Genomic DNA, 17170 nt, shown 5'->3' with positions numbered 1-17170 from the left:
TACAATGGAAGTTGACCAGTCAGCAGGATGTCACTGAAGAATTCTGCCAACCATTTGTTAACTTTTCCTCCCATATGGATCAGGAATTCTGGATGGATACCATCGAATCCGGGATACCATCGATTCCAGGCATGCAGTATTTTAGTGTCACGCGCTTCTGAAGAAGGCTAAATTATTCTGGCTGAAACCTGGGTAAAGTTTGGTTTCTATTTGCACCTGAGGCTGACGTGTTACATGTTCAATTACCACAGTTGCTGACAGGGGTCCACAATGTTAAAAATTCTACCATCAGCTCTTACCAGCTGAAATCGGGATTCATCTGATCAGGCCCAGGTTTTCCGGTCGTCTAGGTTCCTACCGATATGGTCACGAGCCCAGGAGCGGCGCCGCAGGCGATGTCGTGCTGTTAGTAGAGGCACTCGCGTCGGTCTCTGCTGCCACAGCCCATTAACGACAAACTTCGCCTCACTGTCCTGACGGATACGTTCGTCGCACGTCCCACATTGATTTCACACAGTGTTGCTTGTCTGTTGACACTGATAAGTCTGCGCAAACCTCGCTGCTCCCGGCCGTTCAGTGAAGACCGTCGCCACTGTGTTGTACCGTAGTGGGAGCCTGAAATTTGCTATTCTCGGCACACTCTTCACACTGCGAGTCTCAGAATATTGAAGTCTCTAATAATTTCCGAAATGGAATGCCCGATGCGTCCAGTTCCAACTAACATTCAGCTTTCAGAGTCTGATAATTCCTGTCGTGCGGCCATATCACGTCGGAAACCTTTCCACATGAATCAGCAGAATACAAATGACAGCTCCGCCATTGCACTGATACAACCGCCATCTGTACGAGGGTGAGTCAAATGAAAACCTTAAATATTTTTTGAAAAATTATTTGTTGTGAAGAAGTGGTACAAAGCTGTATCACTTTTCAAAATAATCTTCCATACGCTCAATGCAAGTCCTCCAGCGCTTACAAATTGAATAAATTCCTTTACAAAAAAATTCTTTTGGTAGTCCGCGTACTTCTTCATCAGAACGGAACTTCTTTCCTCCCATTGCGTCTTTGAGTGGTCCTAACATATGGAGATTACGTGGGGCAACGTCTGGTGAGTATGGTGGATGAGGAAGTGGTTGGTGGAAGTGAACCCAGGTTCCGTCCCCAGTAACATTTCAAATTCTAAAGGTGCCAGGGATAAAATACAGGAAGCGAAAGGCTATTTACAATTTGTACAGAAACCAGATGGCACTTATAAGAGTCGAGGGGCATGAAAGGGAAGCAGTGGTTGGGAAGGGAGTGAGACAGGGTTGTAGCCTCTCCCCGATGTTATTCAATCTGTATATTGAGCAAGCAGTAAAGGAAACAAAAGAAAAATTCGGAGTAGGTATTAAAATCCATGGAGAAGAAATAAAAACTTTGAGTTCGCCGATCACATTGTAATTCTGTCAGAGATAGCAAAGGACTCGGAAGAGCAGTTGAACGGAATGGACAGTGTCTTGAAAAAACAAGGACATAAGATGAACATCAACAAAAGCAAAACAAGGATAATGGAATGTAGTCGAAATAAGTCAGGTGATGCTGAGGGAATTAGATTAGGAAATGAGACACTTAAAGTAGTAAAGGAGTTTTGCAATTTGGGGAGCAAAATAACTGATGATGGTCGAAGTAGAGAAGATATAAAATGTAGACTGGCAATGGCAAGGAATGCGTTTCTGAAGAAGAGAATTTTGTTAACATCGAGTACAGATTTAAGTGTCAGGAAGTCGTTTCTGAAAGTATTTGTGTGGAGTGTAGCCATGTATGGAAGTGAAACATGGACGATAAATAGTTTGGACAGGAAGAGAATAGAAGCTTTCGAAATGTGGTGCTACAGAAGAATGCTGAAGATTAGATGGGTAGATCATATAACCAATGAGGAGGTATTGACTAGAATTGGGGAGAAGAGGAGTTTGTGGCACAACTTGACAAGAAGAAGGGACCGGTTGGTAGGACATGTTCTGAGGCATCAAGGGATCACAAATTTAGCATTGGAGGACAGCGTGGAGGGTACAAATCGTAGAGGGAGACCAAGAGATGAATACACTAAACAGATACAGACGGATGTAGGTTGAAGTAAGTACTGGGAGACCACGAAGCTTGCACAGGATAGAGTAGCATGGAGAGCTGCATCAAACCAGTCTCTGGAGTGAAGACAACAACTACAACAACAACGATTCTTGCAAGCAAGCCATCACCTTCTCCTTCAAAGCGCCGAAGAAGTTCTTCACGAGCATCAACACGTCGTTCTCTCATTTCAGGAGTCAGCTGCCGTGGCACCCATCTTGCAGACACTTTGTGAAACTGGAGCACATCATGCACAATGTGGTGTGCTGACCCACGTCTAATCTGTAAACATGCTGCAATGTCATTCAGTGTCACTCCGTGGTTTTCCTTCACTATGTCTTCAACTGCTGCCATGTTCTGTGGAGTCACAACTCGTTGTGCCTGACCTGGACGAGGAGCATCTTCCCACTGAAGTCACACCATTTGCGAACTTCCTGCTCCATTCGTAGACTTGCTGCTGTGACAAACGTGCATCACCGTACTGAACCTTTATTCGTCGATGAATTTCAATAGGTTTCACACCTTCACTACGGAAAAACCGAATAACAGAACGCTGTTCTTCCCTGGTGCAAGTCGCAATTGGGATGGCCATCTTTATACTGATACTGCGACGGTATAGATTAGATTAGATTAGATTAGATTAATACTAGTTCCATGGATCATGAATACGATATTTCGTAATGATGTGGAACGAGTCGAATTTTCCAATACATGACATAATTAGGTTAATTTAACAACATACTTAAGTTAATATAACAACTTTATTTTTTGTGTTTTTTTCTTTATTTTTTATTTTTATTTTTTTTATTTTTTTATGTTTTTGTTTTTTTTCTTTTTTTCTTAATTTATATCTAAAAATTCCTCTATGGAGTAGAAGGAGTTGTCATTCAGAAATTCTTTTAATTTCTTCTTAAATACTTGTTGGTTATCTGTCAGACTTTTGATACTATTTGGTAAGTGACCAAAGACTTTAGTGCCAGTATAATTCACCCCTTTCTGTGCCAAAGTTAGATTTAATCTTGAATAGTGAAGATCGTCCTTTCTCCTAGTATTGTAGTTATGCACACTGCTATTACTTTTGAATTGGGTTTGGTTGTTAATAACAAATTTCATAAGAGAGTATATATACTGAGAAGCTACTGTGAATATCCCTAGATCCTTAAATAAATGTCTGCAGGATGATCTTGGGTGGACTCCAGCTATTATTGTGATTACACGCTTTTGTGCAATAAATACTTTATTCCTCAGTGATGAATTACCCCAAAATACGATGCCATATGAAAGCAATGAGTGAAAATAGGCGTAGTAAGCTAATTTACTAAGATGTTTATCACCAAAATTTGCAATGACCCTTATTGCATAAGTAGCTGAACTCAAACATTTCAGCAGATCATCAATGTGTTTCTTCCAATTTAATCTCTCATCAATGGACATACCTAAAAATTTGGAATATTCTACCTTAGCTATATGCTTCTGATTAAGGTCTATATTTATTAATGGCGTCATACCATTCACTGTACAGAACTGTATGTACTGTGTCTTATCAAAATTCAGTGAGAGTCCGTTTACAAGGAACCACTTAGTAATTTTCTGAAAGACAATATTGACAATTTCATCAGTTAATTCTTGTTTCTCAGGTGTGATTACTATACTTGTATCATCAGCAAAGAGAACTAACTTTGCCTCTTCATGAATATAGAACGGCAAGTCATTAATATATAATAAGAACAACAAAGGACCCAAGGCTGACCCTTGTGGAACCCCATTCTTGATAGTTCCCCAGTTTGAGGAATGTGCTGATCTTTGCATGTTACGAGAACTACTATGTGTGCATCTGCACTATGCTGCCACCTACAGGCCATTCTGCACGCTGTTTCTAGCACGCTTACCAACTTACAGGATAACGGTGCGAAATTTCGATTTGTTATTAGAAATTTAAGGTTTTCATTTGACTCACCCTCGTATATGTGCATATCGCTATGCCATGACTTTGTCACCTCAGTGTAAATTTAAGTTTTATGAAGTCTTTTCTCACAGTAGTTGTCTGAGCGTTATGCAACGTATCGTCATTCATAGTAAAAACTGACGCAGATGAAAGTATGCGGTAACGCAAGCAAAAGCATTGCGGTAAACGAGCCGTTTGCCAGGTAACTGCCAAGGCATGGTCGCCTGCAGCCACTGACTTCTACCTCTACCTGACTTCTCTGCTAATCACACTTAACTGCCTGCAGAGGGTTCATCGAACTACTTTCACTGTATTTCTCTACCGTTCCACTCTGTAACAGTGCGTGCGAAAAACCGAACACTTCAATCTTTCAGGATGAGCTCTGATTTCTCTTACTTTATTACGATGGTCATTTCGCTGTATATAGCCTGGTGTCAACAAAATATTTTCGCATTCGGAGGGAAAAGTTAGGGATTTAAATTTCGTAAACAGATCTCGCCGCAACGAAAAACGCCTTTTTTTAAATGGTTGTTACCCCAAATCGTTTATCATATCCGGGACACTCTCTTCGTATTTCGCGATACTCCATAACGAAATTCCTTGTTTGAACTTTTTCGACGTCCTTCGTTGATCCTCTCTATTAAGGATCCCATACCGCACAGCAGTACTCCAGAAGAGGACGGACAAGCACAGTGCGGGCAGTCTCTTTAGTAGATCTGTTGTATGTCCTAAGTGTTCTGCCAATGAAACGCAGTCTTTGGTTTACCTTCCCTATAACATTTTCTATGTGATGGTTCCAATTTAAATTATTCGTAACTGTAATTCCTAAGTATTTAATTGAATTGACAGACTTTAGACTTGTGTTATTTGTCGTATAATCAAAATTTAAGGATAACATTTAGTATCATTTGGATGACCTACTATTTTCCATTATTCACGGTCAGTTTCCACGTCTTGCATCGTATAGATATGTGAGTAAATCGTTTTGTAATTGATTGTCATGTTTGTTAGCTTTACTAAATGGTAAATGGCAGCATCTAGAGGGCTGCTCAGATTGTATCCTGCATCATGTATGTATAGTAGAAGCAGCAGTTTCAGCGTAGAAAAAAGTTAACAAAGCCAATACAGATGTATTAGAATACTTTTTAATTTAATTTGAGAAAAGCTAGACAGAAAACACCAAAAGTGAAACCACTCTGGAATAAAACTGGGTAATACCTCAATAAACCAGCTTGTGTATGCGGACTACGTTGTTGTAATTAGTGGTAGCAAAGAATACCTGCAGCTCTTGACAAGTTCTTACAGCTGTATTGCAAGAAAAGCTGGGTTACAAATTTACGAGGAGAACACTAAGTACATGGTCATGAGCAAATTGTCGAATGATTAAACCCCACCGATAGTTGATGAATTCACTTTTAAAAACTAGACGTATTTAAATATTTTGGAAGCATTAATGTTAAGACTAATGACGTATACATATCCTGTAAACTGACTCGTTCCACATCATGTCGATATAACAATCGTTCAAATGATCTATGGAGCATGTAACTAACTAACTATCTAACTAGCATTTTCATGAGGAGATTAGAACGAAAAATTGAGATTAAAAAAAGGATCTGAGCGGCAAATCTATCTATCTATCTGTCTATCTATCTATCTATCTATCTATCTATCTATCTGTCTGTCTGTCTGTCTGTCTATATATATATATATAAAATACAATGTCCTGATTGACTAACTCATCAACGTCGAGCCCAAACCCATAACGATAGAAACCTGAAATTTGAAGAGGGTGTTGATCTTATACTACAGGCGTCGTTTAACAAGGAGTTTTCGAAATTACACCCCTAAAGGGGTGAAATAGTGGATGAAACATTTTTTGAAAACATGTCGTTATTTAAGCAATTTTGAAGTTGAAAATACGAAAATTGGTATTTGGTTTCTCAGTCAGAAATAAACAGTTGCTTCAGCATTTTTGGAAATTCAACCACTAAGGGGCTAAAACAACGAGTGAAAGGTTTTTTGGAAAGAAATCATCATTACAGTACCACGAAAGCATTTTTAAAACTACAGCTACGAAAATATGTATCTGACTTCTCAGAAATTAAAAAAAACACATTTCAGTGTTTATGGAAATTCAACCCCTATGGGGTCAAATAGTGGATGAAAATTTTTAATAGGATATGTCATTATGAAAGCATTTTCAAAGCTAAACGACAGAAAATTTGTATTTGACTTCTCGGTTAGAAATAAAAAAAACGTGCAAGTTAAACTCTCCTTGGAAATTCAACTCCTAGGAGGGTGAAATAGGTTCAAATGGCTCTGAGCACTATGGGACTTAACTTCTGAGGTCATCAGTTCCCTAGAACTTAGAACTACTTAAACCTAACTAACCGAAGGACATCACACACATCCATGCCCGAGGCAGGATTCGAACCCGCGACCGTAGCGGTCGCGCAGTTCCAGACTGTAGCGCCTAGAACCGCTCGGCCACCTCGGCCGGCCGGTGAAATAGGAGCTTGTGGCTGTGGTTGCTCCCGGATATAGTTTACAGGGGAGTACTTTTCCGTCCTCGGAAGTTTTGTGCTGTTGGTGTGTTTCAGCGTGCTATGGCCGGATCTAGAAGATTATCTTCGTTGTTATTATTGTGTCGGAAACGTGGGCAAACCCCAGTGTTTGTGTTTCTCGGCTTTCTGTGGGGTGATGTACCTTACTTAGTGTATTTTTCTTGGCGTTCTATTGTGCCGTTGCAGAACTTCGTTTAACCTCTCCCCTCCTTACTCTTCTGCAGAGTGCCTTTGGATCCTGTGGCCTGTAATTTCGCTTGTGCCAAGTTCCAGGGTTTTGGGGGATAACTGATTAAATTATGTTTTGGAATTTATGGGATTCTGTGTGTTTGTCTGGGGTTTTTGCTGGCCTGTGCCCGTGCGGTTTCCCGTTTCCTCGTCCGGGCGTCGTACGTAAAGTTTAAGGTGACTGTTTTTTTTTTTTTTTTAACACCCTGCCTGTCCTATCTCCCTGGCTTAAGGTTGGCTCCTCTGTGCCCGTGCACGAGTGTGTATATGGCCGACGGTGATCGTTTCCTGACTTGTTTACCGCCACTTGCCGACTTCTCTGCATACACTGCCGAATCTGTAATTTGCTGCATGCCATGTTATAGTTGCTTCAAGTTGGTTCGCACACTCCCCTTGGTAATGACATCTGCGCACCTATGAGACTGAATAATGTTTTGAACTATTGTAAGCTCTCGGTTGTCGCCGTGTGTGTTAAATTTTAACTTGTATTTCAGTTTTGGTGTTATTGTATTTTGTTAACTGAGTTAATTTTATCTTGCCTACTGCTGCGATGTCAGAAAAAATTTAACAACCATAAATTTAATCTTACCTGTGAAGCCATATTGTGGGGACTTGTTATTTGAATTTCATTGTCTTCCCAGCTTGCCCTTTGCTACTGTACTAAGTGTTTGTCGTTTTGATTAATCGTAGCTGCTTGCCTTAAAGAACTAAAGCTGATTTTGAAACAATGAGAATTAGTGTAACGGTTCACTCCAATAAAGCCACCCTGTTAAAAGAAATTTTGGTGCTACCATTTGTTTCCCCCTTGTTCCCCTGCCACGGCTCAGCAATATTTCATTATGACAGCGTTTGCGAATCTAAATCTACGAAAATATGTATTTGGCTTCTTTCTTAGAAATAAATACGATATGTTTCTCTGGTGCTGGAAATTCAGGTATAACGTGTAACACCATTGCTCTAATGTTCTTCTGATTTGTTTTGCCTTTTGTTTTATTTAATGTTACATCGTTGAGTTTCTGGAAATGTGTTTGATTGAATAGATAACACAACTGTATACTCCTTTCCCTGTTAAAATCTTTGATGTCTTTTAGAATGTGGGAAGTGTGACCTATGTAATATGTAAGATATCAGCAAATATGTTTGTCTTTCTCACTTAATGTCTTTGGTTATCTTTGAGATTAAATAATTTTATTTAAATAATTTTGTGTAGAACTACCAATATATGGAAATGTTCTGTTTTATTTAAAATGTTTGTTTGCTGTTATGTACACTGCTGATCTTCACTTAGGGATCTTAGTTAATTTGTATGTAAAAGATGTTGTGGTTCCCCTCGGGGACGGAACTGTGTAGCGCGCGCAAATTGTGGGTGGCCTAGGTAGAAAAGGTGGAATCAAGAGTCAGTCGGGGTCGAGTTAACAAACTGTGAACTGCCCATGTAAAAGTTGTATATTGGGCTGGTTCCGAGAGAGGCTTTTTCTGACGCTTTCCAATGCCTCGGATGGATGGATAAAGAGCTGGAATTATTCTGAAATTGATGTCTATCATCACCTCCAAGAAATGACAGTGTCTGGCAATTCTACCTGCAAATCCACCTACCAACATGCAATCGCCACCACATTGCGCAACCACTGTAACTGAACACTATAGTAATGTGCAGTGAAGGATCAGCGCGTTGGATGTTTTGTGTACTCAAATACAAGGTAAATTTTAACTGAACTTTTGTACCTACCGTGATTTATCCTCTCTCATATCCACTTAGGGTCCCTCCCACGCTAAAGTGCTTACCGAGTGTCCTTTATTGAAAGAAAGGTAATGTGGCAAGAGAGTGAGCTTAAGTACATGATGCGTGCTGAAAATAATTTTTCTATTAAAACTGCTATTAATACGTTGTTGCCAATTTCAAAATTAAAAGTTCTTAAAACTGAGGATGGTAAAGTTTTGCTTAGTAAATGATCACATTGCTGCTTGTCGCAAATCGCAAAAGGTGAGTTCGTTTCTTACAGATATGTCAAGTTGTGTTCTACTGCAGTAAGAGTTGAGAACTAATACCTTGTTTCTTTAGTGTATTGAAAGTGTGTTTAGTATGATCTGTGGTCAAGATTAAGGGCCCCCCTCCACTGAAAGTAGTTCAAATGCACAAAGTTACTTAATTATAGCAAGTTTCAATAACTCTTCCTATTCAAGTGAACTTCTGTTCAATTTGGACTCTCCTTGTGCATTAAAAGTGCATATTAATGTTGTAACAGGATTTATAGTTTGTCTGTTGTGCTCATGCTACATAACGATTTATAGAAAGACAACTATTTATGAAAACAGTAACTTCTTTATTCAAGACGGTGAGAAGTAATGTTAGTGAATTCCATTTAAATTTCATTCTCAATAGATAAGTATTTAACTGAGAGAGACTTAACCTATGACCAGTTCATAATTTTGCAGTGAAATACATTTACAGTTTTTTGCCAGATAGGAAAATGTTTGAAAAGTAATACTGAACCTATGTCCAATTTATGATTCTACAGTGAATATTAATAATAATGTTATAAAGACCATTCCGTCTGAATAAGACCTGAAAGTAATAGTGTGTATTGTTATGTTATATTTATGCAAATAGTTTGTTCTGCTGTCAGCTTCCAATCTTACCGTGAACATATGCAGGTGTCAGAGTTCATTGCACTCGCGTGTGGCAAAGTATAGGTTGTGTTTGTCCGTTAAAGTTATTTATACTTATTTTCTTGAACAAGAATGTTATTCATTCTCTTGCCTAATTAGGCTGGCGACCGTTTTCTTTATTCTTTAAACAGTGTAGCTAGGTAAAATATTATTTGTTTTTGTTTGAATATTTACGTAATTCTGACTTTCATTTCCGATAAGCCACTTCCGTTAGGTACAATACGGTCAACATAACAAAATTCCTCTCAGAGGGCAACACTGCTCTGCTTATTCATCCTATAATTACTTGAATAAGAATAATTCCATTATACGAACTGCCTTCAGGTTTAAGGTTATGATATAGCAGTAGCAGACGGTAGTGTTATAAACGTGAGTGAAATGGGGGGTGTAAACTTTTATGAAAATATTTCATTGAGAAAGCGTTTTTAAAGCTAAATCTCCGTTGCAAATAAAAATACGTTGTTTCACTGTTTTTTGGAAATTCAACCCCTAAGGAGCCAATGGGAGATGAAAATTTTTAAGAAAATAATTCTTTATATTAAAAAATTAATGCTAAATCTATGAAAATTTGTATTTAACTTCGCGGTTGGATAAAAGGAAATATGGGTCACGGGATGAAAGTATCTATGGAAACGTCACCAAAAGAACGCAAAAGGCACTATTAACAAAAACTTTGTACTCCAGTTAGCAGAAACCCTTTTTGATCGTAATTAAATTCGGAAGACTATGCTTCTACGACCTTAATTAGCGTGAAGAGTTTAGAAGGGGTTGCAGTTTCTGAAGAACATTAAAACTCGACTAACAGAGACCAAAATTCTGTGCGACCATACAGCCAATGCGAGCGACGCAGTGTGCTAAGCCAGTAGATCGTATTCTATCTTACGGGACATAGGAGAGCAGTTTCAGGTAACACCAGAGTATAATTCTCGCACTAACTTTATATGGCACTGAAATTTTAACATTAAGGAAAACAGATGAACAAAACCTGCTTGTCTTCGGGAGAAAGGTATTGAGCAAAATATTTGGTCCCAAGAGGGACACGAAGTCACAGGAATGGAGGATATCAAAAAACCAGGAACTGGAAGATCTATACTCGCAAGCTGATATTGCCCGAAGGGCAAAGAAAAGAAAATTGATGTGAGCTCGACACCTAATTAGGATGGCAGAGGAAAGATTACCACGAGTAACATTCTCAGTATTCGTGGAAGGCAGAAGGGACCGAGGAAGGTCAGGGACAGCTTGGAAGGATGATAGCAACAGGGATACGGACGCGGTGGGCCTGAGAAAAGGAGAATGGACCTCGAAAGCCAGGAACAGAAATGGTTGGTGGAGGAATGTAGAGAACATGTATGATCTCCCAGGCCGAAGTGACAAAAAGGTACTGTATGTTCCCGAAAGTGACAGAAAATTTCAGTTTTTTATTTATTAGTAGAACTCATGACCAGCAAGTTCCCAAAGTTTTAATGATGAAATCGCATCCGAAGTGCTTAAAAATAATTAAATGTATGACGAGACCTTTCTGGCACACCTACTTTTTGAAGCAACATTTCAATATCTACATGATTAGGGGGACAAGGAGAGGCTTCCAATTTGTATCCTGAATGTTGTCAAGCCAACTTATAGGTTTCTGGCCTATGCTGAATGCGATCTCCACGTTCCTCCACCAACAATTTCTGTTCCTGGTTTCTCTACATTCCTCCAGCAATCATTTCTGTTCCCTGTTTTGTGGTACATTCTTCTTTCAGGCCCATAGCGTCCGTATCTGCAGCGCATCTCTGTAGCTGATAACTCAGTTGAAGACCAGGTAAAGGAAGGAAGGCAGAAAGCGGACCCTGAATAGAAATCTAGTGCCTTCTGAAGAGGCAACACAAGAAAAAAACGTTACATTGAACTTTAAGTTGCATTTACTGAAAATTATGTTTTTAAGAGTATCTGCGCCTTTTTCTCAGAACCTATGAGGGCTAGAATTATGAGATGTTGGACACTTATTTCTATAAAAATAATGTTGTCTCACGAGTAAATTTTGAAATTGTGAATGTAAGCTGAGAGACAGGGCAAAATGATTAGAATTTTGCATGAATTTTATATTGTACTTAGATAATTATAAAATTATTAAAATTCTCTTATTTGATACATTCAAAAAATCTCACGAGATTAAATAGAAAATTTAGTAGAAATATCTTGAAAAGTTGTAACACTTATATTGGTTAGGAGTAGGTTTATTTTGTGTAACTGTGTATCTGCAAATTATAAAGTGTGTACTCTGTATTGTTTAAACTCCTTGATATATGGCAAGTCTTGTAATGTAGATATGAAAAAAAGTTTAAATCATTATAATATGAATACGTTTATAAAAAAAGAGTATGTTTAAGAGCTGGTTATGCTTAGGGCACTTGTATTTGTAACATGTAAACGCTGTAGAGATGTCCCTCTGCAACGAAAGTGGCATGGCGCGATGTAAACGGTGGGTTTGGCGGGCGAACTGAGCGGCTGCTTTGTGTGAACGGCACGCAGTGTGTGGTTAGCCTTAGCGCGGTACACCTCGACGGTGCTAAGAGAGGCAAATGGAAGCTGCATTAGAAGGGACTTTCTCGGATGTGGATCTGGCTATTATATGGCATTTACGGCGTAATAGAATGGCTCTAATACGTTGAAAATCCGACGCCAAAAAGAGCATTCGCACATCAAGAGTCATGAGGACAGTTAGCTGCCATTGCGCTACTGTTAATGAACTATTCCAAGTGACATAGTTTTATAGGATTACAGTTCAAGATTGTGTGAATATTATTGCAAAGAATACGTGCTTCACAGGTGACTGAAGTTCAAGTACACATAAATCTTTAGTGAATAGAATTACGGTAGTACTGTTAGAAGTAAAATTATGCACAATTTTAAAGAAGTTGTATTTTTGGGACCCATCATGAAAGGTTCGTTTTTTTGACGTTAATTAAACCCAGTGCTGTATTTTACTGTCTTTCAAAGCAATTTAAGTGAATGATTAGCTTTTACAGTTAGTCTTTACTATTGCAATAATCAAAGATCTTTGACTAGTGAGACTATACCAGTTTATGGGTTCCCATCATATTCTCCACCTATTAAGAAAAAATGGAACTATCACTGTTACTAAGGAAAACTGCTACATGTAGAGGAGCTTAAACAGTGTATTTAAGATATCAGATGATGTCAGCCACATTTAAAAGGAATGCAAGGCACCCAGTCTCACGCTTTACAGTGGCACGTCCACTGCATTTGGCCGGTCTCTTTTCCCGACGACCAGTTATTCGCGTTCCGCTGACACCCGCACATCGGCGGCACTCTTGGCGATGGTGCCGAGAACGTTGGTACTGTACAAGTGACGAGTAGGGGTCGCATGCTCTCTCCAATGAGTCTGGGTAGTGATTCTGGACGCACACTCATATGACGAGAGTTGGGGACACGTAATGCATCCAGGAGGGTTGTCGAAAATGATCGCTTTGGTGGTCCAGGTGTTGGGGTGTGGTGAGCCATAAGGTTGCATAGACGCACTGATCTACAAATCTTTGAACACCGTACCTCACAGGTCAATGTTTTTGTGACGCTGCAGTCTTCCCCCATGTGTGTCTCTTCACGGATGCATTCACCACTGATATCATTTTTATGGTTGCATATCCCAATCTGTTGTCGAACCCTTATAGGATCGATTTGTTGTCCGACTGTCTGTGAAGAACCGTTTTTCTCTGGAAAGGCTAAACGTATCGAGTTCAAATTTATGTCACATGTTAAGGTCCACGGTTCCTCACAGGTGTAAAAATTTTAAACTTCTAAGTCACTACAGTCAAAAGATACGGCCATTCATGTCACGTGCTTTGATAGCCGAAAATTCACTCATCAAAACCTGTAGGATGCTTCCCATCGACGTACAGTCATGAAATTTATCAAGAAGCGAGGTTTCATAGTACAATTAAAGTAATAAACTCTGAAAGTTTTTAATTTGTAATTATATGAGACAAAAATATTTTTGTCATTTTTTTATCCGTCTATCCATCTGTCCGCTTGTTGAGAACCGTTTTGTCTGGAACATTTTGACGTATCAAGTTAAAATTTGTCACATCCTAAGGTCTAGAGTCACTTGGCGGCGTAAATATTTTTTGCTTCTAAGTCAATGCAGTCAAAAGAAAACGCCATTTATATCGCATATTTTCATACTCGAAAAGTCACAAATCAAAATCTGTAGAGTGCTTCCCGTTGATCTCGAATCGTGAAATTTGGCAAGAAGCAAGGTTTCACAGTACAAGTAAAGGAAAAAATCTGAAACTTGTTAAACTGTTATTTTATCACGTAAAAATATCTTTGGCCATTTGAACATACATTGCATTCATCATCCAACAAAAGCATCACACACGAATATCACTGCATGCAACCATAAAATATAAGTTGTACTCAAGTTTTAATAAACAAATAAAAATGTTTTATTAAATCTTTTCTCTCTACGTATAGAAACTGAAGTACCCTGCTCGCTTCTTTTTTGTGTGTCCAAGCTAGTCGGAGGAACTACTGTAGACATTTTGATACAGTCTTGGAATTCCCAGGATCAATATGTTGTCAGTATCGATATCGATAACAAGCAAAAATCGTTGAAGTTCTCGATTCCCAGGATGGATGAACTATATTCACTGATAAGCCAGAACATTATGACCACCGACCTACTATCGATATAAACCCGTCCATGTGATAGCAGCGTCACCCGGCGAGGAATGACTGTTAGTCAGGCACACACGCACAGCGCACGTAATATGAGCAAGAGTGCTGTCCGTCTACATCTGCATCTACATCTACATCCATACTCCGCAAGCCACCTGACGGTGTGTGGCGGAGGGTACTTTGAGTACCTCTATCGGTTCTCCCTTTTATTCCAGTCTCGTATTGTTCGTGGAAAGAAAGATTGTCGGTACGCCTGTGTGTGGGCTCTAATCTCTCTGATTTTATCCTCATGGTCTCTTTGCGAGATATACGTAGGAGGGAGCAATATACTGCTTGACTCCTCGGCTAAGGTATGTTCTCGAAACTTCAACAAAAGCCCGTACCGAGCTACTGAGCGTCTCTCCTGCAGAGTCTTCCACTGGAGTTTATCTGTCATCTCCGTAACGCTTTCTTGATTACTAAATGATCCTGTAACGAAGCGCGCTGCTCTCCGTTGGATCTTCTCTATCTCTTCTATCAACCCTATCTGGTACGGATCCCACACTGCTGAGCAGTATTCAAGCAGTGGGCGAACAAGCGTACTGTAACCTACTTCCTTTGTTTTCGGATTGCATTTCCTTAGGATTCTTCCAATGAATCTGTCTGGCATCTGCTTTACCGACGATCAACATTATGTGATCATTCCATTTTAAATCACTCCTAATGCGTACTCCCAGATAATTTATGGTATTAACTGCTTCCAGTTGCTGACCTGCTATTTTGTACCTAAATGATAAGGGATCTATCTTTCTATGTATTCGCAGCACATTACACTTGTCTACGTTGAGATTCAATTGTCATTCCCTGCACCATGCGTCAATTCGTTGCAGATCCTCCTGCATTTCAGTACAATTTTCCATTGTTACAACCTCTCGATATACTACAGCATCATCCGCAAAAAGCCTCAGTGAACTTCTGATTTTATCCACAAGGTCATTTATGTATATTGTGAATAGCAACGGTCCTACGACACTCCCCTGCGGCACACCTGAAATCACTCTTACTTCGGAAGAAAAATGGTTCAAATGGCTCTGAGCACTATGGGACTTAACATCTGTGGTCATCAGTCCCCTAGAACTTAGAACTACTTAAACCTAACTAACCTAAGGACATCACACACATCCATATCTAATGCAGGATTCGAACCTGCGACCGTAGCAGTCGCGCGGTTGCGGACTGAGCACGTAGAACCGCTAGACCACCGCGACCAGCTACTTCGGAAGACTTCTCTCCATTGAGAATGACATGCTGGGTTCTGTTATCCGTGAGTAGAATGCAGAAGGCACGCGACCTGACTTTCACGAAGGGAGATTGTGATGGCCCGGAGGCTCGGCATGAACACTTCGGAAGATGCACGACTTGTCGGGTGTTCGAGGACCTCTGTGGTGAGTGTCTTCACCAAGTGCCGAAACCAAGGTCAACCGCTTGCAAACTTCATGGAGTTGGGCGGTTATCCATCATTACAGATGTTGAACGTCGTAGGCTGGGCAGATTGGTAAAACGCGATAGAGGGCGAACTGTAGCGGAACTAACATCACAGTTTAATACTGGGCAGAGTACAAGTGTGGCTAAACACACAGTGCACGATGGACCTCCGCAGCCATCAACACATACATGTGCCAATGTTAACACGACGGCATAGACAACTACGACTGCATTGAGCACGTGATCGTCGGCACTGCACGTTGGCGCAGTGGCAGAGCTTTGAATGGTCTGATGAATCCCAACGCCTTCTTCATTATGGCGATGCGTGGATGTGAATCCGTCGTCTTCCAGGGGAACAGCTCCTTGGCACCTATACTGCGATACGGAGACAAGCTGGCAGCGGCTCCATTATTCTCTGGAGAATAATTACATGGGCATCCCTGGGTCTAGTGAAGCTCGTCCAAGGTACCATGACGACCAAGGATGATCGTACACTGGTTGCAGACCGCGTACACCCCTTCATGACGATCATGTTTCTGACGGCAGTGGAGTTTTCAGCAAGATAATGCGCCATGTCACAAGGCCAGTAGCGTGATGACGTGATTCTAGAAACACAGTGATGAGTTCTACTTTGGGTGCTGGCCCCCCAACTCACCAGATCTAACACATTTGGGATGTAATTGTACGTGGCGTCAGAGCTCATTGCCCCTCTTCCCGGAATTTACGGGTATCAGGTTACTTGTGTGTTCAGATGTAGTGCTAGCTCTCTCCAGCGACCTACCAAGGCCTTATTGTTTCCATGCCACGACGCGTCGCAGCTGTTATCCGTGCCAGAAGTGGACTTTCCGGCTCTTAGGTAGGTGGTCATAATGTTTTGGCCCAACTTTATACACTCGCTGTGCACAGTGGTTTCATATGGAATCCAAGTTGGAGCCTAATTAGGTGTCTATTGGAGCAGACACCCAGGTACTTTGCCGTTCTTCCCCAGTGCACGCCTTCGCTAAGGAGTTATCTTATCCATTATTGGTACTGTAGAATCTCGTGACTGTATATTAAATGAAATATACATAGAAATCACCGACGGTACTTACGGGGGTAATCCCAAAAGTAAGGTCTCCAATTTTTTTATAAGTACATAAACCTGTTTATTTCTACAAGGGTTTACATCAGATTACATCTTGAACATTTAGCTATTTTTCGACATAATCACCATTTCTGTCGATGCATTTTTGTAGACGCTGTGGCAGTTTTTGTATGTCCATGTCATACCAGCTCGCCGCCATGCTGTTTCGAAAGTTATGAACCTTGTTGCTTGATCTCAGGTGTAAAGTGGTATACCCAGGTTTCGTCAGCTGTTGTCCTTTTCGGCTGCAAGACGGTGAAGAAATGCGCGGGAAGCATCAACTCGTTGCCGCATGTGGTCCTCAGTCAGCATGCGTGACACCTATCTTGCGCACACCTTCCGGTAGTTCAATGTTTCCGTTAAAATTCTGTGAGCGGTGCTTCGGGGAACCTC

This window comes from Schistocerca serialis, chromosome 1 (genome assembly GCF_023864345.2).
Source record: "Schistocerca serialis cubense isolate TAMUIC-IGC-003099 chromosome 1, iqSchSeri2.2, whole genome shotgun sequence".
NCBI lineage: Eukaryota > Metazoa > Arthropoda > Insecta > Orthoptera > Acrididae > Schistocerca > Schistocerca serialis.
This window is presented reverse-complemented; position numbering follows the sequence as displayed.